The 21,145-nt window shown below is 37.2% G+C and overlaps 1 protein-coding gene across 1 annotated transcript in view; it reads left to right on the top strand.

Moving 5' to 3' along the window:
- The window catches only part of lrfn1 (leucine rich repeat and fibronectin type III domain containing 1), a 126,470-nt gene that overhangs the window by 36,282 nt on the left and 69,043 nt on the right, over positions 1 to 21,145 (top strand). Inside the window, exon 2 of the mRNA XM_058412903.1 lies at positions 18,376 to 18,508. The gene's annotated coding sequence lies outside the window, so the exon portion shown is untranslated. The remainder of the gene's footprint in view (positions 1 to 18,375; positions 18,509 to 21,145) is intronic.

Below are 21,145 nucleotides of genomic sequence, written 5' to 3'. Positions count from 1 at the left end.
AAAATAAATGCTCTAGTCTACATAAAAATTCCGTATTAGCACTTACATAAATTTTTCACATCCTCATATTCAGATGTTCTGAATACCGAATAGATTGAAACAGAGGAAACGGTAGCAGCAAAATAGCAGCTTAGTTATCCAAAATGGTGGAATGGAGCAGATCCAAGCGCTGACTCGAGTCTCAGGATCTTCCTTGCATCTCGCAAGGTCATTATCATTCTGCTCAAGTGACTCCAGGTGATTTTACATGTTGCCTGGTTCAGACAGGTGCTGTCTCTTCGGATCCTCGTCCTCAAATGCATTACCTGGGCTGGAGAGGACAAATGGGGTCAGGAGTGATATTACAGGAAAAAACAGCACCATAGCCTGAGAGGAGGAACATGATAGCAAGCAAAGCTGAGAGCCTTTCATCCCATATAGAGCCAGCGTTCGAGATAATGTAGGATAAAAATATTAAACGTTGATTACATTTATTCATTTAGCAGACGCTTTTATCTAAAGTGACTCAGGCGGAATCTAGGCCATGTGAAGAACTGAGATTTCAGCGTACGGCCTTTCGGTTCCTAGCATGCGTTGGTGGAGGAAAGGGTTCTTTAAAGGCTCACAGTATAATTTAGAATTTTACAAATATTCTACTTGGAAGGTTTGACACGGAAATATAGATTTCTTTTAGAGGGATGTTCAAGCTACTAATGCTACTATTAGCAGAACAATTTTAGCTAAGCTACATACCATTAATTATCCAAAGAACCTTTGTATGGAATAAAATACGACTGTTAAACCTGCTAGCCAAGTCTAGCTAGTTGTGTGGTTTTCTAGGAAAATGTAGTTACCTCAGCTAACAGATAAATGTAACTTGCTAATGGTCTCAGCAGTGTACATGTTTCCTAACCAGCTAGTTAGCTGAGGGAGTGAATATAGTGAAAATCTGATTACTTTAACTTTTGTTCAGATAAGTGTGGTTTCTCGTGTACTAGTGTACTAGTTATTCCAGAATCTACAGTATGGCTGGCTAGCTAGCTACCTATGAGAAATAGGTGTGTATGTTGTGGTTTTCTTGTAGTTAGCGTTGCTAAATATTCACGCATGCTACCTATTAATAAGCTAGCAGTTGGCAATACATCTGTTTTGAGCTGGCATTTCTTGGGGAAACCGTCAATAATAGATAAATTTCCTCACGTTACATAAACAAGTGGCTAACCAGCTAAAGCTTTATTAGCCAGTGGACAGTTATTAAACTGTCAGCAAAACACATAGTTAGCTGAATCAGATGCATGTTTTTCACCAGCTAACTGTTACTAAAAAGCCAATCTAACTAAATCAGATATGTGGATAGTTATTTGAGTGGAAAGTGATGAAACTGTTAGCTACACACATAACTAGCTAACAGAAATAAATTGTCTTTTCTGTAGGTCTAGCTAAAGTTAGTTATGTGTGATTCCTAAAAATAAGACAGTCAGCTAAATATAAAACTAGCTAGAAAACAAGCTAAAAATCAGGTCGTCTCAGCTAAATGATTATCCGAATAGCTGAATTGTCCATATGTGGTTTCTTCTAGGAGATTTATTTATCTCTGCTAATTATTAATAGAGCGTAGCATCTGTTAGCTAAGCATATAACTAGTTAGCTACATGTGCTTATTTGTGAAAAATAGGAAACAGATTTTGGGCTGTTAGCTAAACAAACACCTTTTTTTGAATGGTTGAATTGTGTAAGTTACCTCGCAGTAGATTTAGCATCCCTAGCATCCTAGTTAAGCATTGTAGCGCACAATAATGGCTCTGTTAGCTAAACATTTAGCCACCTAGCCAAGATTTGGACAGAGCTCCATGAATATTTTTATATTAAAACATTTAATTTAGTAAATTATGGTTTCTTATGGCTTTCTGATCTTTATAAAAACGAGCACAGTGAGTTTTCAGAAATGGTGAGATGGTTTATCCTCAGAGCATCAGTCATCACCTCACACTTCTCCAAAACACCTCCTCCATCTTTCCTCTGTAATCACCACCTCTTCTTTCCTTCCTCGACTCCTCGCCTCACTGTCACGGCCTGGCTTTGCCGAGAGAAAGGCATCGTCAGGTTTAATTCATCGGGGCCAAAAAATTCTTTCTTCATCATCCTTTGTTTTCTTTTCTTCAGTATTTCCTTCTTCTTCTTCTTCTTCTTCTTCTTCTTCTTCTTCTCCTCCTCCTATCCTTTTATCATTATCCACGCCAGGCTTCCTGACCATGCTTAAAGTTCCTCAGTTCCTCACAGGTTCCTTCTTTCTTTCTCTCTTCTCTCCATCCTCCACTCCTCCCCATCCTTTGTACTTTTCTCCACGATGTTCTTTTTATCTCCTTACCCATCATCATCCTAATTTCCTCTCCTTTTCCACCATTTCTTTCACCTCCTTTTCCTTTCTCTTCTCCATCAGTTTCTCCTTTCGGGCTTTTTCTTCATCTTTTCTTGACTTTGTAGTCTTATCCACACCCTCTCCAGTTTTCATCATCTTCTCCTTTGATCTTTGTTCCTTTCTTCTCGTTCATCATGCAGGAAGTAAAATGGGATCATCACCCTGAGAACACCATACTGAAGCATGGTGGTGGTAGCATCATATTGACCTCCATGTCCTTCGTTTGTGTGTCTTCTTATCCTTTTCTTCTGTCCTTCATTCACCATTTCTTCCTCTTCTCCTCTTTTTTCACCTTTCACATCACTCCTTACACTCATCTCTGTTTCTCACATCTTCTCCTTTTCTTCTCCTCTCTGTTCCCAATCCTTCTTTCCTTCATTTATCTTCTCCACCCCATTCGTCTTGTATTATTCCGTTTTCTCATTCTTTTTTTCCTTCATCTCTCCCTCGTGCTGCTCTGTTTTCCTCCACCCTCACAGTGAAGTATGGTGGTGGTAGCATCATCGTCTTCATCCTGTTCTCCTGTTCTTCATGAATCACCCGTTCCCTATTCTCCTTTTCATCCTCTTGCACTCCATCCTCTCATCTAATAGTTCTCCTACACCTAATTTCTACTTCTTCTGTCTCTCCTTTTTTCTTTTCCCCATCCTTTTCCCCTGTTTTTTCTCCATTTGTGTCTTAAACACCATCCTCTTCCTCTAATTCAGTTCTTCTGCTTTCAGTCCATTAACAGTGCTTTGCATAAGTATTTACACCCCCCCTCCTTCACCAACCTCAGATCATCACCATCTCTGCTGTGAAGCACAGCTGTAGTAGCAGTCACTTTATCTCCTCAATCCTGTTTTCCTGTCCTTCACCACCCTGCGCACATCTTCCTTCATCCATCATCTCATCTCTCTCTCCCTATTGCCCTTGGAGAGCCTCTCATCTAATTGTTCATACTTTTTTTTCCCCTCTTTTTTTCCTTCATCATGATTTCTGTTGCTTTCTCTCCATACAAAATCGACAGTGCCATTAGAACACCTGCCCCACTGTGAAGCATGGTGGTGGTAACATTCTGGTTGTGTATCTTTTCTTTTTATTCCCTCTATCATCCACCATCTTTTTTTTCTTTTTTTCCCTTTATTATCCTTTTATCCATTTCTCCATCTCATCCCCCCGACACACAATCACCCCATCATCTCATCTCTTTTTCTCACCTTTAAACATCTTCTCCGCCTCCCATTTGATTCACTTCACCGTTTCTCTCGTCTCCTGTCGTCTTCTCTCCTCTCTATGACTTTGTCATCTCCACTTTATCTTCGTTTGACATCCTTTTATCTTCACGGTCGCATTCTTCTGTCATTCATTCTCCTTTCCTTTGTTTTACTCACTATTTTAATTTCCTCTCCTCTTTCATATCCTCCTCTCCTCATATCCTTTCATCACATTCTCTTTTATCTGTCTTAATCTGTCCTTTAATCTAGTCCTTGTTCTCTGTTCCTCTCTGCTTAACATTCTTTTCTTGTTTTGTAATCATTTCTTCTTTCCTCGGTTTGTCAGATTAGCTTTTTCAATTTTCAATTTTTTTTTTTGTGCTCTGATTTTGACTTCATTTAGGGTGTCAATGGGGGGTCAAACATCATGACTTGGTAGGCTAGGCACCTCTAAAATTTCTCCCTTTTGAATTGGCATAGAAATTTGGGCATTTCCCAAAAAAAAATGATGGAGATTATAGTAATATTTAAATCTAAAATGATTATTTTTTAACAAAGAAAAAATTTGTGATGTAAAAAATTTTTACCCATCCATCAATCCACCCCTTTTTCTTTCTCCTCCCTCCCTCTCTCTCTTTCACTCTCCAACACACAGATGTTGTGGAGTGACCCGTATCGGGTTAACACAAACAGGAGATGACAGGGTTCTCCTACACTTCCTTTTTTTTAGTTAAAAAAAAAAGCACATATTATAAAACACTCCTGGGAGAGAGAGAGAGAGAGAGAGAGAGAATAAGAGAGGAGTGAGTCATCTGCGCTCAAATTTATATACAGTCTCCCCTGTGTCTTAGCAAGAAAGAAGCTCAAACATGCCGGAATACATGAAGCGTGAGATTTAATTTAGGGACCAGACATGAAGGAGGACATGCGCAAGAGAATAGAAGGGGGAAAAACAACTTAAATAAATAAATAAGTAAATAAATAAATAACTAAAACCTGTTTAATAATTTGATTATTCCACTTCTTGAATATTTTTATGCCTTTTTTTTCTAATTAAATTTCTGCCTTTTTTTCTGTCTGGTTGTTGGCTGTATTCAGTGCTTGTTCAGTGCCTCGGATTGATTTTCTGTCTCTTCCCAGCTTCAAAATATCCTGCTTTTTCTCTGCTTGTCAGCTCTCTGCTGATGCGGTCTTCACAGGTGAAACCCAGGGCTTTAACTCGGAGTAGACATTCGGAGCTGTTGAATATTTAAACAGTCAGTTTAACAGAGCACGCCTGCATTACGACAAGCACCTGCCAGTCACCTGATATATTTTTTGGACATGTGGGTGGGATCGAACAAAAGGTGTTGTTATCTAAGTAAGACATCTAGATGTAAATATCAAGAAAAGAAAGCTGAAATTCTGATCCATCATGGTTTTATCACTGAATTTGATTTAAAATATATATTGAAACATTTTTACATTTTATAAAATAATAAATTTGACATTTTGCTTACATTTTACTTTATTTTTAAATGAATTTAATTAAATGAATAAAAAATGTAATTATTTATAATAATATAAAATAAATAATTAAATAACTTAAAAATATATATATTTTTTTTAATTTTAAAAAGTTGATTTATTTACAAAAAAAGAGAGCACATTTTGCATTTCTGCAGAACGACATAATTTTGCCATAATAAAATCTAATAATCCGGTTAAATTGTGTGAAGGTCCTGTTTTGCTTCATTTTTGACTTTATTTGTTATTTTATTACGATTTTTAGTTAACTGTTAATTAATTGTTAATTAGTGTTTCACTCATGTATGTTTTTTTGCTCAGCTTTCAGTTAATGAGTGAATTTTTAACAGAGATTTGACAAAAACAGAAATAAACAGAAATTGAGAGGTCCTTAATAGTGAGTTTTTTTGCGTGCACTGAACAGCACTGTAGAGCTCGAGCTGTGTGTTATGAGCTGTGTGTTGTGTGTTAAAAAAGCTTCACGTGTGTGCGTATGTACACGATGACAGAGACATAATTGCACAGGGAAGAGTCACACGAGTGGGCCGGGTTCGTCTCGTCACGCAGTCAGGTCACGAAGGCGGCACACGTGGCATTTCGCATGCTTTTTCGGCAGGATGATGTTGCCGTGATGACGTGCGGTGAGAGCGTGTTAACTTCGAAGGTTGAGAGAATGCACTTGACCTTTTTTTTTCACATTTCATGCACTGTATGAAACATTTCGGTGAACAGACTCTTGATTTGCGATCGTTTTTGTTTTTCTTGCTGCCTCTGTACAAACACTTTAAAACAGAATGAAAAAACAATAAAGCGTCAGGAAAAAACACAATGCTAAAATTAAGTTTTTTTTTTGTCAAATTCTCTTTCACATATTTTTCTTTTCTCCCCTTTCTTATTGGAACTGTCCCTCACCCTCTCTCGCTCACTGTCTAAATGAATGAATAGTCAATGTTCATCCCGAGGCTGAAAAATGTGCCCTCTCTCTTCATCACTCCATCAAGCACTGCCTCCCGTCTCCCGCATGACTGATGACCGCTCTGATATTTACTCGGAAAGAATAAATCAAAGATGATATCACTACCTTCAGAGTTTCCGCCCCCGATTTAAGTGACGCAGCTATGGACGTGATGAAAAACGCTGCGGTTAGGGCACGCTGGAAGTGGCGTGATGTTGTGATCGATTCCCGCAGCGCTATGTTCGGGGCTCGGAGCGAGAATGTTAACTCGTGTCAGGATGAGCGTGATGGATGGCGTTTTGAGGCGAGCGTGTCTTTTTGAACAAATGCATGTCTCTGAGCACTTAATTCTTTATATCCAGGTTATTAACCACTACAAGCTGTCTCTGACGGCAAAATCTGTAAAACTAATACATCTTAAGTGCTACAGCTGGCAGATATTTCAATTCTGTTCAGAAAACCGAGCCTCACATGAGATCCCAGTAGGAAAATAATCAGTGACTGGGTGGTGTGATGAAGCAGAGCTAGTGTTAACACACTGAAGTTGATTATTTTCCTCTAACAGCATGTCCCCAAGTGCTTCCTCTTTTACCACAGCAATTTTCCAATCGACAATCTGGTCTTGACTCGGTTGATATACTGATCAAAAGATTCTCTAAATGAGAGTAGATCACATATTAGTCTTGACTGAAATGATTCGCTGATTCATTCACTCATTCGCTGAACACAAAGCAAATCTCTATTGTGATAGAAATCACTCACTGACTCAAATACTAATTTGTTGCATGTCAGAGAAATTAAACTGCCTCAACCGAAATGATTCACTGAATCATTCACTCATTTGCTGAACAAAAGCAAAGCAAGTCTTCGTTGTGACTGAAATGATTCACTGATTCAACTACTTATTTGTTAAAGGACACAGATGTGAATCTTTATCTTGATTAAAATTATTTACAGACTCATACATTGATTTGCAGAACAAAAACACGAAATTAATCTTGGTTGTGACAGAAATAAGCCACTGATTAAAAAAACGATTCACTGAATCTTGGGGATTGAGTAAAATGATTCACTGATTTAAGAATTGACTCGTGAGGGAGTATATGAATGTACTTAAAAATGATTCACTGACTAAAACACTAATTTGACACTATGACGGAAATGAATCTCTCTTTTACCTGAAATGATTTACCAGATTGCTGAACAAGAAAGGGCCAAGAGAGTAAATCATCATCATCATCATCATGCCTAAATGATTCACTAACTAAAAACTGATTCACTGAACAAGTGAAGAGTAAATCATCCCCATGCCCAAACGATTCACTGATTCAAATGCAGATTCTCAGTATGAGATAGGAGCAAATCTTCACTAAAATGATTCACTACAGTGAAGGAAAAAATTATTTGATCCCCTGCTGATTTTGTATGTTTGCCCACTGACAAAGAAATGATCAGTCTTTAATTTTAATGGTAGGTGTATTTGAACAGTGAGAGACAGAATAACAACAAAAAAATCCAGAAAAACGCATTTCAGAAAAGTTATACATTGATTTGCATTTTATTGAGTGAAATAAGTATTTGACCCCTTTGAAAAACATGACTTAGTACTTGGTGGCAAACCCTTGTTGGCAATCACAGACGTCAGACATTTCTTGTAGTTGGCCACCAGGTTTGCACACATCTCACATCTCAAGGAATTTGGGCCCACTCCTCTTTGCAGATCTTCTCCAAGTCATTAAGGTTTTGTGGCTGACCCTTCAGCTCCCTCCACAGATTTTCTATGGGATTAAGGTCTGGAGACTGGCTAGGCCACTACAGGACCTTAATGTGCTTCTTTTTGAACCACTCCTTTGTTGCCTTGGCCGTGTGTTTGGGTCATTGTCAGGCTGGAATATCCATCCACGACCCATTTTCAATGCCCTGGCTGAGGGACAAGATTTGCTCTCACTCCAGTGTAATTCTGGGCTGATTCCTCGCCGTTCTCATGATCATTGAAACTCCATGAGGGGAGATCTTGCATGGAGCCCCAGACCGAGGAAGATTGACAGTCCTTTTGTGTTTCTTCCATTTGGGAATAATCGCACCAACTCTTGTCACCTTCTCACCAAGCTGCTTGGCGATGGTCTTGTAGCTGATTCCAGCCTTGTGTAGGTCTACAATCTTGTCCCTGACATCCATGGACAGCTCTTTGGTCTTGGTCATGATGGAGAGTTTGGAATCTGATTGATTGCTTCCTTCTGTGGACAGGTGTCTTTCATACAGTTAACGAGCTGAGATTAAGAGCACTCCCCGAGAGTGCTCCTACTGTAATCTCAGCTCCTTACCTGTATAAAAGACACCTAGGAGCCAGAAATCTTTCTGATTGATAGAGGATCAAATACTTATTTCACTCATTAAAATGCAAATCAATGTAGAACTTTTTTGAAATGTGTTTTTCTGGATTTTTTTGTTGTTATTCTGTCTCTCACTGTTCAAATACACCTACCATTAAAATTACAGACTGATCATTTCTTTGTCAGTGGGCAAACATACAAAATCAGCAGGGGATCAAATAATGTTTCCCTCACTGTAGATAAATAGCTGATTTCCTATGTGTTGAAAGCACATCTAGCTGTAGGAACTAAACTCTTACTATAGTTAGCCCTCCTACACATAGGTAGTCTATACCTATAGCCAGATGGAAGGGAAAAGAAATACCGATGGAGTGGGTGATCTGCATCATTTAGGATTATATGTGCTTTCTGAATTGTGGCTGAAGTGACACAGTCTGATAACTTAGGAGTAGGAATACCAATAATTTTACTAGTCAAATGAGGTACAAAACACATAGACAAATTTGTAAGCAATTGTTATTCATTTATCTTAGTGAGTCACTCAAAAAAAATAAATGAATCCTTTGTGTACAAATCTCCATCCACTGGTTTTAATATCAACAAAACATTTAAATATTGTATCAAGCAATTTGCATCTAGAGAAAAGATATGACTCTAGGAATATTATAAAATTCTATTCTGTTGTTTGTTATCTGCTAGATTTCTCCAATGGCTCTCTCACAGCACTAGGTTCTGTTAAACTGTAACTCTGCCTTGTGTTCAATATGCTAATACTGTTGCTTCTGCCAAATAAGCATCTCTGAAACGATCTCCTCCAAAAATCAATCGCTCAAGTGATTAAATCCTGCCATGACCATCAAGCAGGAATGGGTGGAATGTGAGAAACGAGAGATTAGAAGAGTAGAGAAGGTGAAAACTATACAAGTCAGCTTTTCATCTCAGAACGACAGTCTTAATGGTTCATCCTTAGTTGCTTGGGAGGAACCCTTGAAGGTTGTATGGAGAACACTACAACAGAATATTCCTCCATCGAAGATCCAAGTAGAATTAGCTAGAAACTTGTAATTATCTAAGGAAACCATAAAGACCTCTTTTTAATGAGTGAATCTAGCTATTAAGAAGAAAAAAATGCACAATGCAAATGTTTCTGATCTGATAAAAATATTTAATTGTGGGTTTTTACAGAGAACCTTAAAAGGTTCTACCAAAAACTACAAACCCCAGAACTCTTTTTAATACAGTCTTAAAATAATTAAGAACTTATAAATATCCAGTGAACACTTTAAGGACCACATAATGTTCAATAATACACACTCTAAGAGACTAAGGATCTTAAATAGTTCTTCAAGAGGTCTTTAATAGTTCATAGAATGAATAAGGTTAATGATAGAATGAATACCTACAAAGAAAAATGAACAGGATATTCGCCTGCAGTTCTATTTTGTAGTTCTATTAAAGGTTGTTAGAGTCTGTACATACACTTTTAGTACAAAAAGGTTCTTCAATAGTTCTTCAGGTTTATTTGATACACCAATCAGGCATAACATTATGACCACTGAGAGGTGCCGTGAATAACGCTGATTATTTCCTCATCATGGCACCTGTTAGTGAGTGGGATATATTAGGCAGCAAGTGAACATTTTGTCCTCATAGTTGATGTGTTAGAAGCAGATAAAATGGGCAAGAGGAAGAAGTTTGACAAGGGCCAAATTAGACGACTGTTCCCGGTCTGCAGTGGTCAGTATCTATCAAAAGTATCCTTTAAGTCCTGTAAGTCCTTTAAGTCCTTAAGGTATCCTTTAAGTATTGTAAGTTGTGAGGTGTGGCCCTTGGAGGCTCCAACTAACAATTTACAGGAATTAAAGTATCTGCTAACATCTTTGTGCTAGATACCACAGCATACCTTCAGGGATCTAGCATCCATGCATCGGCGGGTCAGGGCTGTTTTGGCAGCAAAAGACCAACACAATATATTAGGCAGGTGGTCATAATGTTATGCCTGATCTGTGCAATTAAAAAGTTCCTACCTTTGAAAAGTTTGCAAATATGTATAGTCTTAGTAAAGAGAGTTATTTTGCTCTGAAACTTGATTGCTTTTTAGATATCGGTTTCTGGAAAGTTCTAGCAGTAAACAGACTTTACTGTAACAGAATCATTTGGTTCTGTAGCAGTGCATTAGGTTCTCTTTACTATGTTCTAATGCACTAAAATGGTTCCTTTTGCCACAAAGGGGTTCTTCAGTGGATTTATAGGGTTATTTGATATTTACGAATGCATAGCTTTCAAAAAAAAAAGCTAAGTTAATATGTATAGTCTTAGTAAAACTTGTTCCTTAAAGGGGTTGAGTATTTAAGGCTTCCAAATTGATAGTACTGGAACCATGGTTGATAGGAAATAACATGTTAGAACTGAGGGCATGAAGCCTTTATTATCGCCACACATACATTACAGCACTTTTCTTCGCATATCCCAGCTGAGAAAGTTGGGGTCAGAGCACAGGGGCAGCTATGATACAGCGCCCCTGGAGCAGAGAGGGTTAAGGGCTTTGCTCGGTTGCCCAACAGTGGAGTTTGGTGGTGCTGGGGCTTGAACCCCGATCCTCCAATCAACAACCCAGACCCTTAACTACTTGAGCCACTACTGCTGTTTTATGGTTCTTCATAGAAGCTTTAAGTTTTCCTCTTGAGGAACAACCAAAGAACCCTTTAATGGTTCTGAAACTTTGAAAGAGTTTTACATGACTGATGTTTATTCACTCTGAAACTTGATTGTTTTTTATATTATTGCATTCTGGATATCGGTTTCTGGAAAGTTCTTGAAAAAGTGAACAGTAAACAGATTTTACTATAATGGTACATTTGGTTGTGTAACAGTACACTGGGTTCTTTTCACTATGTTCTAATGCGATAAATGGTTCCTTCAACAATATAAGATAGAACCTTTTATTTGGAGAAAGAAAAAAACCTAAAAATGTACTTTGCTGCATTTCTGTTGTAAAAGGAACTTAATGACTCCTTCATGACAGAGGTTTCTAGAAAAATCCTGCCGTCGTCTCTGGGGAGAACCGGCGAGACGCTAGCGAGCGAGTGAATATTCAATAGGAAACGCAGTGACACTCGTGTGTCTCTCGTCATCCATGTGAGACAGTGTTTGAGGGAAGAGGCTTTAGGAGTAATCCCTTCGATCGCAGTCAGAAATATCACTGCATACTTTGAGAGCTTGGTTTACACAAGACCTGCTGTGAGATGACAGAAAACACAGTTGGTGTGGGTTTTTCTTGTACCATGTATAAATACCGCTAAAAGATTTCTAAAAATGCTCCAATTTGTCCAAAATAACTACACCATAGCTACAGAATGGTTCCTCAGGGGATCTTTAGAAAGTTCCGGTATAACATGGATCAGTGAAAGAAGGATGAATGCAAGCTAGCTAGTTCATGTTAGCTAGTTTGCTAGTTGAAATGTTTCTTTCAAAGAATTTTGTCATTTATTTTTTGTTTTTGAACAATGATTTAACTACTTTAATATCCAGCTAGCAGATGGTTAGTTAGCTAACTAGCTACTTAGCACATCTGGATTATTAACTAGTCACATATTCACTTTTCAGGCAATATAGTATTTAAGTGAAAGTTTTTGATTGTAGCCACCAGTTGCTAGCTACTTTTTTGTTACTATGTGAATAAACAGCTACAGTATGGTACATAGCACATAGCACATCTGGCTTGTTGCTATAAAATATTCTATTGTACTAGTAATAATACACATTTTTTATAGAAATAAGTCTTTAAATATTACTTTAATAATCTAGTTTTGTAGGTGAAAATTTTGTAGGTGAAAGATTAGTCGCTAGCTGTGAATGTTGTTGTGTTAAGCTAAAGCACAGCAAATGATTACAACAATGTGGCTAGTTACAATTATTATAGTACATTTACATAATTTGAAGCAAATGCTAACAGTATTAGCTGCTATTTTATTTAAGTAAGCATTTTAACATTACATTACAAACTAGCTGATGTGACCAGACTAATAATTGTTAATTATTGTCAGTCATTTGAATTTTAGTTTAAATGCTACTTTTAATTTTGAATTTTATTATGTAAATATCCAGCATATGATAGTGAATGTTACCTAGTTGTTAACTAGCTGCTACTTTAGCTAACTTAGAAACTGGTTTATACCTGAGAACTGATAAAATCTTGGTTACGGAATTTAAAGAACATATCAAATTATGATGTCACCATCAAGCAAAATTTTAATTTTAGTGACATTTGAAAAAAATTAGGATGTTCCTGTGGGCTGAAGTTTAAGGAAACTGAGCTGTCATACACCTGTCTCCACTAAAACGCCTGGTTGGATCGCGGCACCCCGTCGTCACAGCAAAACTCTCGTTGGACTTGTCAGCTAATGCCTCAGCTGTTCTGAGATCAGTTGAATGTAGCAGCTGTTTGCTGGTGGAGGCAGATGGAGGAAGCAGCAGGCGCTGGTCAGTTAGCGAGCTCATAACGCTACCATGCCAGAATTCCACCAAAGTGAACTTTAAAACTTTCAGAAATGTAGCTTGTTATGCTTAGTGCTTAGATTTGTGTTCACCAAAGGCATGGATAAGAGCTACATTTACATTTATAACATTTGGCAGACACCCTTATCCAGAGTGACCTACCATTTATCTCATTTTTTATACAATCAAGCAATTAAGGGTTACAGGCCTTACTCAAGGACCCAGTAGTGGCAGCTTGGTGGCTCTGGGATGATGCTTTCAGAACAGATGACCCGCTTAAACTGCTTCATCTCTATTGTTTACGCCAGGGCACACCGCATGGAATGCGTGTGCGGCATGGGCATCGCTATAGGCCATTTTTAAGGAGGGCAAATTCGTAATTTTTCGCCTCAGTCCCCTTTAATTTTCATATGAAAACAGCGGCAGACTTCGGCTCCTCCCCGTCTTTCAGCGCGTTCTTCAATCCACAAACTGCGGCATCGCAGCACAAGGATCAGAGGACAAGTGTGTGGGTGTGTGTGTGCGTATTTGGCTTGTTCAGTACTCAAATGTTATACACATCTGTGCAATACAGTGGAACACTGCAATAAGTTTACCATCCTACCCTGTTAGTCAAACGTCAATTTTATTTTATTTATTTATTTTACTATTATACCCTCATTGGGGGCTGAGCCCCCCTTAAATGAAAATTCGTTATTCGATATTCGTTGTAATCCTGTATGAAACAAGAACCCGGCATTCCTGACGGTTGAGTTGTACACTGAAAATATTTTCATACACCAAGGTCAAATTGACTTGAAAATTCAAATCGAATACCAAAAATTCACACAAAGGGGTGGTCGAGGACCGAGGTATTTCCTTTTACATAATAACATTTAAAATTAAAATTAGCATTCAAATTGCTGTTAATAACTAGCAAGACCTGGCCACATCAGCTAGACTGTAATGAAATGTTACTTATATAAAATAAGAAAGCCAACAGTGTTAGCATTCACTTCAAATAATGTAAATGTACCATACTAATTAAAATGAGCCACAATGTTGTAATCATTTGCTGTGTATTTGCATAGTTAGCCTTAAAATGACAACATTCATTTACCTAGAAAACTTTCACCTACAAAAGAGCTGAAATGTCATTTATCCTTGATGGGTAAAGATAATTGTGTAAAGACACTGGAATAAGCTTCACCACATGACAATTAAACTGGAGCTTTGAGAAACAATCCAAGATCATTATCTCCTCAGAATGTTCTAGAAATCTTAAGTCGTTGTTAGATACATTTCTAAACACTCTGCTAGCATTCAGGAGAAGCCTTTACTGGTCACATATACACTACGGCACATATCCCAGCTTGTTAGGAAATTGGGGTCAGAGCAAGTCAGCTACATGATCCACTGCCCCTGGAGCAGAGAGGGATAAGGGCCTTGCTCAAGGGCCCAACACAGGCAGCTTGAATACTGTAAGTAAATAAAGAGAAAGCTTTTCTTAGCTGCCAAAAAAAGTCCAATTATTGTTGTGAGGTAGAATTTCCTACAAATTTGTCATGCTAATTTTTCACTAGATTGATTTCCTTTAATGTGTTTTTTAGAACAATTATTCTGACAAGTGAGTGAAATAGATACTTTTGATTCACTTGTTTTTATTTCATTTGGTTTCACACTGCAAATTATTTAACAACAACAACTCCTGAGAACACGGAGTTGAGGCAAAATTATGAAATTAGATCATGAAGTAGTTTTGTGTTTCCTGTATTTATCTAACATTTTGTTTAAAATGTTAGTCTGAATCTATCGTCCAAATCACTAGAACTGGTGCTGATTTCTGCTTTGGCTCAATTTAGCACCTTGAAAAACAAACCTATGAACAAAAGCAAAGACAAAAATACACATCGCACTTGATTTAGTTCCTCCAGGTGAATCGATTGAGAGTTGACAGAAAACACTGGCTGGTTTCCATTCAAACCATGCGTATGTAAAATATGACTCGTTTTCATTTATTTGTTTTTGGAGCTTGACGTTTTTCTTTTGCTAACCTTTTTTTCTACAGACAAATATTATGCAATTTCATGCTCACAGCTTAAAAATTTAAAATTCATCTCAAAGCCGATAAATTATTCAAGCGCAATACAGCGGCTGCTGTTTTCCTTTTTTTCTTTCTATTTTTTCTTTCCTTTTTTGTTTTTGTTTTTTCACATTTTCGCTCTTCAATCTCAACTGATGAAAAAATCCAGTAGATTTCCACACACATGCGGTACACGGTGTCGGCAGCTCGGGTTCTGCAAACAATAAGTGTCAGACAGCTTACAGAATGACACACACACACACACACACACACACACACACAGAGGCGCGAGTTCCTCTCGGTTGCCTACGCAGAATCCATTAAAGCAGCCTCACACCTGCCACGAGCACCGCATAAAGGATGCTTTTTATCCGCCCTAAACGCACGACACACTGCAGTGGAACATGGATGAAGGAGAGAGAGAGAGAGAGAGAGGGAGGGAACGAGGGAGGATGAATGATGGAAAGAGATGCAGGGAGAAAGATGGATGAAGAAAGAAAAGCGACTGACAAGGAGAGAGCAACGAAATGAAGTGGCCACAAAATCCCTCTCAAATCTGTGCCTGCTTCAATGGAATTAATTTCTATAAAAGATAGACTCAACATTCAATTGGTTAAAGTCATCAGAACACTGTTGCTAGGCAACAGCGAAACATGGAATCCCTGTTTCTAGTATAAGCTAGCAAATGACTGGGTGTTAAGAATAGCATAGGGTTATAATTCAAAAATGTCACAAATGCCAATGTTTACCTCGGTTGTGAATCGGAGGTAAACGTTAAATACATTTTATGACAAAAATGGACCAGTAAAAATGACAATTCCATTCAGCTGCTGGTGTGAAAACTCATGACAAAACATACATTCCCTCTTTCTATTATAAGCTAGCAAATGACCTAGATAGCTAGCATTATGCAGAGGCATAACAACAGTGGAAATAAGTCAAACATGTCAGGAATGCCAACATTTAACTCAGTTTTGTTTTAAAAAACAAATACAAAAAAGAAAAAAGACGTCACTTTGAAATCACCTAAATAAACACTGGAAACACTGCTAGGCAACAGAAAAACATGCATTCCCTGTTGCTAACATAAACCTTTAGCCTAAATCCTAGTTAACTAGCATTATGGAGAGGTATAACAATAGTGGAAAGAAGTCAAACATGTCAGGAATGACAATATTTACCTTAGATGTGTTAAAAGTATTGCTTAGAAAGCATTCTGACATCACCTAAATCACTAAAATTGGCAACTCCATACAACTGCTTTTGTGAAAACATTTAGGCAACAGAAAAACATGCATTCCCTGTTTCTAACACAAACCTTGAGCCTAAATCCTACCTAACTAGCATTATGGAGAGGCATAGCAATAGTGGAAAGAAGTCAAATATATAAAGGCCAACATTTATCTAATTTGTGTTGAAAAATTGCTAAGAAAACACCCAGAAATTACACTATAATCAACCGCTAACCCAAATTCCATAGTTTCAACCATATTAAGAGACCAACATCAAACATCCAAAGCAGCTCGAAAACTACATAATTATGTATAATCCTTTTAAGATCCACACTGAACAAGACTAGATAGAATACAGCACACACTCCTCTTCTTTTTTCGGCTTTTGCCTTCAGGGGTCGCCACAGCGAATCATGTCTCTCCACCTATCCCTATCTTCTGCATCCTCAACACTTGCACCCACTAGCTTCATATCCTCATTTATTACATCCATATACCTCCTCTTTGGCCTTCCTCTTTGCCTCCTGCCTGGCAGCTCCATGTCCAACATTCTCCTACCAATATACTCACTCTCCCTCTGAACATGTCCAAACCATCTTAATCTGGTCTCCCTATCTTTGTCCCCCAAACGTCCAACATGAGCTGTCCCTCTGATGTACTCGTTCCTAATCCTGTCCAACCGTGTCACTCCCAAAGAGAACCTCAACATCTTCAGCTCTGCTACTTCCAGCTCTCTTCCTCAGTGACACTGTCTCTAAATCATACAGCATGGCCAGTCTCACCACTGTCTTGTACACCTTCCCCTTAATTCTCGCTGATATTTTTCTGTCACAAGAATACAGCATACACTGACCTCGATAAAAAGGCCCAGTATTTAATGATTTAGCCTCTAAATCACCTAAATAACTTTGATTATTATAAAACAGACCATTGAAAAGGTCATTCAGTTTAACAATTTTCACAAAACGCTGTTGTTAGGCAAAAGGTTAGATTCATGAGCAAGCTAGAAAATGGGGGTTTGGTTTACTAGGTGGGTGTGGTCAGAATTTTTTGTGAGAATAGGGTGTGGTTCAAGTGCCTGTTTATCTTTTTGTGGGTGTGGCCAGAATTAAGTTATTATAAAGGATAATTTTATTTTGAATAACCTAATGATGATTATAAACTTATAAAAATATATACTTATGCTAAAGTAACTTTAAACTCTTGTATTCAAGGTTTTAACAAAATTGCTCAGTTTACAGATGCTAATTATTGTTTACTGTGTTATTGGCAAATTTCCAAACAAACCGCATTAAGGCTGGATAAAAATGCTTAGCGTGTTGCTAACTTCTGTAAATCGCAGCACCTGCTAGCATTACACAGTCCATATAAAGGTTGGAAGTCTTGATCCTTTCACTACATTTTATTTTATTTATTTTATTATTAAATTATTCCTATTTATTAACTGCAGGGAGGAAAGTGTGGAATGATTCCGGGAGATTTAGGGAGACTTAGTATGCCTCTGTGATAGAAATGAAGTTTAAGCCGAGATTAACACGAGTCTCAGACAGAACCGTGTTTATAAAAGCCAAGTTCTGTAACACACACACACACACACAGTTTTTCAATGCTTACTAAAAGAAAACATTCAGTTAGCGATATGTGTACTGAAACTACATTTTACCCATTTTAAAAATGAGTAAAAACACAGAGCTAAGTTGGCTTAGTCTAGCTAATTTTACCTCAAGATGTAGCACTTTGACTTGGCTAAGTTAGCTAATGTTAAATAGTAAGTATTAGTGTTTCATCAAAACCAGTAAATGGCTTCATTTGCAACCAGTACATCAAAACTAGTAAGCAAATATGCTACCAAGTCAGCTAGCACCAATAATAAAATTCACAAAGCTAACTACCATTAGGCTAACTATTCCACCGTGTGCTTAAAAACCAATAGCAAAGTTTGCTAGCCGTCGCTATCACCGTGGTTCTGTGGCAGTAATGTGTCAAAGTGTAGATATTTTCAGATAATATAAAATTAACAAAAATGTGTCCTGTTGTGTGAAAAAAAACCCAAAACATTCTAATGTGAGAGAGCAATAGCGACACACCGTAACAAATTAGCATGTGTGTGATTAACACCAAACTGAAAACAGTGCTGTTTAAGCACTACCTGAAAACATAAATTAGACACTCATATCCTCCTTTTCCCGCCCTCAGGTCTGTATGAGCGTAGGAAACAGAACGAACGCTGGATTTCAACTTGGAAAGACAAGAGACATCCTCAAGAGCTCCCTTTTTTTCTAAGCTGGAATTTTGGGACATCTTTTCAACATGGCGGCTACAGTACAACGTAAGACCAAATTTTTAAATACCTTAGAGAAATAAAATGACAGATTTTTTTTTAAATGTAGAACATGCTTTTGTTTTTTGATTAATTCTTTTATACATGAACTTTTATACATGATTTATTTATTTACACATTCTGTAAATTACAAATGATTCCTTTGAATCAGATGATTCACTAATGATTCATTTTTTTTAATCATTTATACATTTTGTAAACATAATTTTGTTTTCTTTGGATGTTTTTTTTTCTCGAATAATTCATTTAATTTGCATGCGTTTTTTTTTTTAATGTTTAATGAATTTTAATGTTCACATTTGAATCTAATACATGACTCATTAATTTTCACATTTGATTCTAATACGAGTCGCTTATTTTCAAATGTGATTCTTATACCTGATTCATGTATTTTTTAATATTTTAATCTAATACATGACTCATTTATTTTCACATGATTCTTATTTACGACTCTTTTATTATCACATTTGATTCTTAACCGATTCATTTTTTACACGTGATTATTATACATGATTCTTGTATTTTCATATTTGAATCTAATACGTGACTCATTTATTTTCACATTTGATTATTATACAAGTCGCTTATTTTCAAATGTGATTCTTATACGTGATTCATGTATTCTTTTCTATTTGAATCTAATACATGACTCATTTATTTTCACATATGATTTTTATTTATGACTCTTGAATGGATGATGGTGCTACGGTTAGGGTTCTGTTGTTAATGCAGTACTTCAAATCACAACGAACCACACAACAAAATATAACAAGGTAAAATCACCAAGCATTCCGTTGGACTTCTTGCAATCCGGTTAGAATTATTCGCTAACTTTTTACGCTTCTTTATGTCTTATTTCCACAAGCTGCTGGTGCATGCTGGGTAACCTGTATGTCATGTTCTGATCTCTCTGTGCTCTCAGCAGTCAGTAAATCCTGCACACACATGTACACACACACACACACACACACACACGGTGCTAGTGCTGGATGACCCTGAGTGCTTGAGATCTAATTATTGTGGCTATGAGCTCGTCTACTTGAAACCAGCGAAGGAGAATAATGATGAAACTCGTCTTCTCTCTCTCTCTCTCTCTCTCTCTCACTTCACATATCTCATCATTCCTCTCACATGCGCACTCGAGGGACAGCTCCGTCGTTCTCACTTGTTTTGTTCTGCTTCATAAGAGTATCCGAAAAGAGAATTGGCTTAAATGAAAAAGAAAACTTGTGCACTTGATTCATTAGAGGCTGAAGGATGCAGAGCAGAAGCGTGTTCAGAATGCTGAGAGGATGGAACAGATGATCAAATACTCGTTATGCGTGTCATTATTAATGCATTAGCAATTAGCATCATAGATTGGATTAAATGGGATAGATTAGCAATTGACAAATGATCGTACTTTCATTAGAACTGTTTTGAACAGACATGGTTTTCACTGTTGCCATTTTGGGAAGCAGTATAGCTTTTAGTGTTTAAAAAAGTGATGTTTTTCTGTAATTATTATCAAGATTGCTTTATATTTGAACCAGAATAAAATTCACTTATTTATTTAATTGTTTAAACAAATTATTTTAATAGGATTTTTGTTCACTTTGATTCAGTGTGAGTTCATGTTTAAGACTGTTTTATTATTATTATTATTATTATTATTATTATTATTATTATTATTATCCAGAATGTTTTTGAATCTATAGAAAATTTAACTAAGTAGAGTCACATTTAGTTTTTTAATAATTTTTTAATTATTATGCAGGACTTCTTTATTTATTCTTTCCAGTGTTCCTCTACTAAAGTTAGCACTGCATGGCTAGCCACTTCCTGAAATCAACTTGACATGTGATCACATGACATCCTTACATATCTCTCACACCCTGAGCTTTTCCTCCTGCTGAGTTTCCAGAAAAATGTCTGGAGTCCATGGATACGCCTCTTACACTGAGTTGTTTGACCTTTTAGCATGTCGGATCTCCTAATCAGAATTCTACTGCCCTTGATGTACTTGAATTTAGGATGGAGCCAAAAATTGAGTCTCACTTATGGAAATGTTCCGTAAAACATCCTGCTGAGCAGAAAAGAGATTTTCTGTACACCAGTACACTTGTAGATAAAAAGGGTTCTCCTTTCTAGGTTCTTTAAGGGGGTCACTGGATAATTTAAGACCTCCAAAACCCTTTCTGATAGTAGAACCCTTCATACTAAACTAAACATTACAAACCTTATGTGTTCTAAAGATTCCATGTGGTGTAAAGGTTCTGTGTAGAGCCCTACAGCCCTACAGCTAAAATTTTCCTATTAGAAATAATTCTATGTAGGGTCTTTTAATGATCCCTTGAAGCTTAACTGGACTCACCAACTGGAGAATGTTCTTAGCACATATACAACACCTGTTCCATGAGAAGAACAACTGAAGAACTCTAGATTTTGCAAAAACATGCAGTAAAACGCTTCTTAAGGTCGTGCCTCTTGTGGGATAAGGTTCTTTGTAGAAACCTAGAACAGAAATGGGAAAAATTACAGAGAACCCACACTCTTAAAAATAAAAGTACGAGGAAGAAGCGAAAAGTGTTTTTTATATTGATGCCATTGAAGAACCACTTCTGGTGCCCCAAAGGAACTTACATT

Source organism: Hemibagrus wyckioides, linkage group LG17, assembly GCF_019097595.1.
Source record: "Hemibagrus wyckioides isolate EC202008001 linkage group LG17, SWU_Hwy_1.0, whole genome shotgun sequence".
NCBI lineage: Eukaryota > Metazoa > Chordata > Actinopteri > Siluriformes > Bagridae > Hemibagrus > Hemibagrus wyckioides.
This window is presented reverse-complemented; position numbering and strand designations above follow the sequence as displayed.